The sequence below is a fragment of the Mustela erminea genome, chromosome 9 (assembly GCF_009829155.1).
Source record: "Mustela erminea isolate mMusErm1 chromosome 9, mMusErm1.Pri, whole genome shotgun sequence".
Lineage (NCBI taxonomy): Eukaryota > Metazoa > Chordata > Mammalia > Carnivora > Mustelidae > Mustela > Mustela erminea.
In genome coordinates this window covers 10,829,955-10,835,954 of record NC_045622.1, presented here as the reverse complement: position 1 = coordinate 10,835,954, position 6,000 = coordinate 10,829,955, and positions in this window count along the sequence as shown.

The following is a 6,000-nucleotide window of genomic DNA, read 5'->3' as shown; positions in this document are numbered from 1 at the left end:
TTCCCTAGAAGCAGAGCCCAAGTCAGGGATCTGGGAAAATTTATGGAGGGGGTGCTCTTCAGGGAAAACTGGTTATGAAGGGTTGGGGAAAGTGAGCAAGGACGTGGTCTTGGGAAATCGAGTCTTGGCCTGGTCCACGACGGGGCAGGCATTGGAGTATAAACCACACTGACAAGCGTCCACTCCACCCCTAAATCCTGCATCAAGAGAACCAGTCTTCTGAAGCCTGTCCTGGTCAGTCCCTGGCCAGGGGATGCCCCGGGGTTGGGGGTTGGGGAGGGGCAGGGGCTTGTAGAGTCCTAGATGCAGTGGCTTCTATGAGTTAAGAGCAATTCTCCCCAGAAGGGGGCAGCTGGGAGCTCCCAGCCGCCAACACTCCTAGCAGCTGGGGATGTGTGTGCTGACCTGGACGTGCTTAGAGGGGGGTGGGGGCTGCAGCATCAGCTCCAGTTCCTCGTCCCCTTGCACTGACCCTCTCTCCTCCAGGCATTTTGTACTGCTCTCCTCTCTACCAGGAATTCCTTTCCCTCCCTCCCTTCTGCTCAGATAAATCTTACTTCCCCTTTGAGCCTCATTTTACACATCACCTCCTCCAGGAAGCCCTTGCCAACCCTTCAAGAAGAGTCTAAATTCTAGATTCTCCTCTGCTTTAAGCCACGCCGCGTCCAACACCATAGAGGCAGGTGGGTGAGAGCGACACCTGCCCCGTTCTCCCATCACTGTGAACAGCGCGTGAGCTTTCAGACCAGGACAAGTTTTGGGCTTATGCTAAACAATAGCTGGTTTGTCTTGAACTGATAAGCCCGGGGAGCCTTGTCGCTGGTATTTTCCCTCTTTGCTTTAGCTGCTAGGAAGCTCAGAGCCCAAGCTCCCGAGTAAACAAAGGGGATGAATTTTGTAATTCTTAATATGGGCCCTAAAGTTCCTTTTAAGGAAAACACCCTGGGGGTTTGAGGGAAGTGGAGCCCCAGGGGTGTGGTCTAGACCTGAAGAAGTGAAGAGAGGGTACACAGTACTTGGAAGGGAAGGCAAGAAGCTAGTGAGGAGGGGCCTGGAGACCAGATAAGGGAGAGGAGACAGCAGAAGCACCTGGTGAGGGGCAACTGGAGAAGCTGAGTCACTAAGATTCCCCACAAGGTCAAGAGCAAGGGCACCAAGCATTTTAAGCTGCTGGCATCCTACCACGTGACCCCATTCCATGTCTTAAAGTTTCAAGAAAGGCTGCTATTCATAGACGCAGACTGGAGCTCCGTGCCAGCAGGAGTCACCTGAAGATACACAAGTCGCCTCCCCCTCAACCCCCCAGAGGAATCATGGATTGGGTGCACAGGGGGTTGGGTCAATTTCACTTGAATCTTAAAGAATGGGATAAATTTAGGTGTTAGAACTCCATTTTAACAAGTAGGATTCTCTGGTTCAGAAATCATATCGTGCTGGACCTCACAGCTCCTTTACTCCGACTCTCGTTTTGCAGCCGAGACGAAGGTGTGGGGAGGTGAGGTGCTTTGTCCCCCATCACCATCTTCATTCCGTCACCCATAACATTGGAGGTTTTGAGTTTTTACTTTTGTAAATCTTAACCCACAAGATGATAAATTCCAGGAGGTCGTTGAAAGACCCCCTCTCCCCTTGCTAAAGGCTTGTTTAAGTAACCTGATGTCCCCACAGACCCCCTCTCCCCTTGCTGAAGGCTTGATTGTCCCCATAGCCGTATGGCAACACATACCAGGATGTCTATTGTCTGTGATCACCCGGTCTGTCAAGAGAAAAGAGAAATGAGGAATAGAGTGTACCTGGGACTTTCCAGAGTGCTGAGCCAAGGCCCACCAGAACAAACCGTTGTGTCCTTACCTTAAACCCAGTGCCTGACAATGCTTGATTTAAGTTAACCAATCAGATCCCTGTAACCAAGCATCTGCTTCTGTAAACTCGCTTCCCGCCACCCCAACCTTGCCCTATATAATCTGCTCCCCAACCTAGCCCGGCGCGCTCAGCCCACAAAGGCTGATGCGTCCGCAGGCGCCTGTGTAACCAATAAACCTCCTGCAACTTGCATCCAGTGGAGGCTTGGCATCCGCTTCTTGGGTGCGGATCGAGGGTCTTTCAGTCGTAAGGGTCCCATGAAGTAAGTGGAATTTCCATGGCATTTGACTAATATTATAGGGCCATGAGAAGGGGAGAGAGATTGATCCTTGAGAAGCAAAGGGGCAGTAAACTTAACAGCTTACCCTCCTCCTGGAACATCTTCTTCCTCCTGTCACACGTGGGGCGCTCCTGTCCCTGCTGTGAAGAATTCCAGTCCTTCCAGGTCAGGCTTCCAAGGAAGGCCTGGGGGGTGCTGATATTTCTGAAGATAAACCTACTGTTTACAGTTCCTAACTCCTCTCCTGTTTGAATGTTGGAAAGCTCTTCACTGGTCAGAGCGCCTTCTGTCCCCTGGATCTGTCTCTTGCTGCAACATTGTTTGGATGGAATAGACCCAGGGAGCCCTTTCTTCCAGCCTCAAACCATTTTCCAATGTCCTCTGTAGCAGCAACCTTCGGAGCCATCTTCACAACCACCCCCTTGCCTCGGGGACCAGCCAACACCAGTTTTTGAGCTCAGTCCCCACTGCCCACCAGTTAGGAACTGCCAGATTTGCCAGAATTATTCCACCAACATGGAGGCCGTAGCCAGCCACCTGGTCAGCCTGCACCTGCAGGCCTCCAACCCTCCCTGTGCTGGCCTTCTATTTCCACCTCGACGCTGTGGCTCTGGACCTCGACGGCACTTCTTCCGAGAGTGGGCCGGGAACCAGCACCAAGGCACTGGGAGTCCTCGGGTACAAAACCAAGACTGCAGCCGTGCCCTCCTTCAGGACAAGCAGAAGACTCCCAGGACGGACAAACAAACCCTCAATTCCGTAAAAGCCACCCGCCCTGGAAAAGAACCTGAAGCCGGCCCTTCTGGATCTACCAGCCCCGGGTGATGGGCGCACAGACTTGGACCTGCTGGAGAACTGCGTCCTAGAGCAGCAGGTGAAGCTCATCAGGAAGATGGGGCGCACCTGCCTGAGCTCGGGGGGCTGGGCTGCGCAGCCTCACTTTCAGGGGTTCACCCTCCTGCGGACAGGCAGCCCCCGTGGCTTTGAGGGGTCCCTCTGCACCCTCTCCTGTTGGGGCTTCTGCCTGAGCCTCTCCCTGCAACACCTAAGAAGCTTTTTAGCCCTCGCCCAAGCTATGAACAAAGTGGAAACAGTGTAGCTCTTTACAGGAAAAAAGAAAAAAAACAAAGCTCTTCTCTAAAGAGAGAAAGACCTCTCTAATAACCAGCAGGGGAAGAAATTATTTCCTGATCTTCAACACTGAGGTCAGAACAAAGGCAATATTAACTCCCACTTATTTGTGGAGGGTTCAGAATTTGGCTCCAGCTGATCCCTGGAATGCATCAGACATGACCAATGGAAAAATTAAAATTTTAAGTATTGTAGTTTGGCCAGCAATTGTGGAAAGAGTCCTTCATTTTAAATATTAAAAAACTGGGTTTTGAAAAAGCACAAAAACTTCTTTTTTCCTCTTTTGAATAAACAGGAAATAGATGATGGTGAGTTAACTGTATAACCGAATATTTAGCGTTTCTTATGCTAATCTTGCCAAAAGCCTCTGTACGGTTTTATTAAAATTTGCATTTTGTGTATAGGTCTGAAAAGGAAAGTTTTAAATGTATGTATCTATAAAAATAATTATACATATTTTTTGTTAAAGAAAAATAGGCTGACTTCTCCCTTCCCCTTTCCCCAGCAGCCTCATACCTGGCACGTACAAAAAGAAAATACTCTGGAGAGGCTTCCTGTTTTGGAAGGTTTAACTCAATTTAAATTCCCTCTTGTATCAATGAGCAAATTCAGAAATGAAGGTCTCGGAAAAGAGCCTCGTGCGCCCTCTGCTGGCGATCCCAGGGCCAAGGAAAGCATCTCCATTCAGCGCAAAACTTGCCAACAAGAGGGAAGAGACAATGGTGGGAGAGTGTCTGGAAGCCCAAGCCCCTGCTTCTGTTGGAAAATGTGGCAAGAAAGCTTCAGCCATGTTGCTCACGGTGGTGTTTTTTGTGTGTGTGTGACAATCTTCTATAAAGACCCAGAATATCTGGCAGTTATCCTCAGGCTGTGTAAGAGTGCATTCCTTTCTGGTCTCCTTCATGGAGATGGAAGTCCCGTCAGGTCAGAGTCTGGGTTATCTCCAGCAGGGCATCCACAGCCCCCAAGCCCAATGCCTGGCACTTAACAGGGACATGATAAATGTCTACTGAATGAATGAACAGCTACGAGAAGACTCTGGATTCAAGATGTCAATGGTGCCCACTTAGGTATAAGGCATATGCAAGACAGGATTCCCTAGCCATAGCTAGAGCCTCTCAATGACAGGACGAAGAGCTTTTGAAGAGCTCTTTAAAGAGCTTTTGAAGGCCATACTTACTCAGTTCATGAAAAGAATCTTAATGAACTTAGCAACCTGTGGCTTAGCAGCTTTCCTGGAAGGGGTATCAAAGATAATCTAGGAGCTGTATATCCTTTAACAGGTTACAAAGTGTCTTCACAGGTATCTCATTTGATCTCAATGGGCCTGAGAAATGATTATCACCCCTATTTTACAGAAGAGCCCTGAGCCCGAGAAAGGTACAATGATGCTTTCATGGCAATCAAGTGATAAGCTAAGATTCACACAGGTTTTCTGTCTCCCAGCTCTAAGCTATTCCCACCTCCTCCAAGGCTCCATAAGATTTAACGGTCTGCTCGTATTCTCAGTGTGGCTGAAGCTAAAATTAGAGGGGACAGTCACAGCTTTTAAAGATCGGCCTAGTAAGTCATATCAGGGAGATCGCCTCTTATTACTCTTGACAGCCAGATGATGGGAATTACGAAGGCCGGGCTTGTCGGGCTGCACGCCATCGAATGGATGGACAACCTTTTTAATAGCTTTCTCTCCCCTGGTCATTGACCAGGACATTACACACAGACTTGCGTCTTTCTGCATCATAAAAGTTGGCTCAGGGGGAGACGGTTGAACACTTCCCAGAAAGTGGACCAGAAAACCTTGTGCTGGGTCAGTGGTCAAAGAGATTTATAAGTTAGTACTGGAGTGACCCCTACTCAGCGTTTGCCAGTGACTTGGTTGGTCTGTTTGATTTCAGGGAAAGCAAACAAAACTCAGCAGCCAAATGTTTGCTTAGGTCCTGACTTCACTTGGAGGACAAATGTGTGAGCAACCTGATAGCGGGAGTCACTTCCTGCTTTTGTACACGATGTTCCTCAGCTTGCCTTGCCTTTCCCATCAGCCAAACACACCCCTGTCCAGCCTGCAGGACCAGGAGCAAATGCCACCTTTCTTGACGTCCCCCACTCTCATCTCAGAGTTCTTATGGCAATGAGCTGTAACTGATTTCATGTCAGTTTCCTCCAGAGACCACACCTTCATCTCTGTAGGAAGGACAAATGTTGGCCTCCAGAGATGAGCCTCAGACACCCAGACTGCAGTCACTGGCTTCCGAACATTTGTGATCAAAACCTACAGTAATAAATACATCTTCTTTTATATCATAAACCAGGAGCAGATATGAATGGTTATCTGTATCTACATACAGATATATATCTGTAAAACTGCTTTACAAAACTGAAAAAACCTCATAAAATAATGCTATAGGAAGTGCTTTCTGGGATTTTGTTTTATGGCTTATTCTCTATTATTTCTTCAAATGTATACTGATTAATTTTATGTTACACTGATGAATGACAACCCACCATTTGAAAAATATTGGTGTGATTGACTTCATCTGGCCCTTACTCCCATTTTCTGTCTGCAGCTACTGGACGCCTTCACACTGGGAGGAGGAAGGAGCTCTGACTGGGGGATGCAGAGGGGAAGAGAGGAATGGGCAGGGATGGGGTGTGGAGAAAACCTTCCTCTTTCCTCTTCAGCCCCTTGGCCTGGGTCTGAGCTCCTATTAGGAGGACTGAGTGTTCGA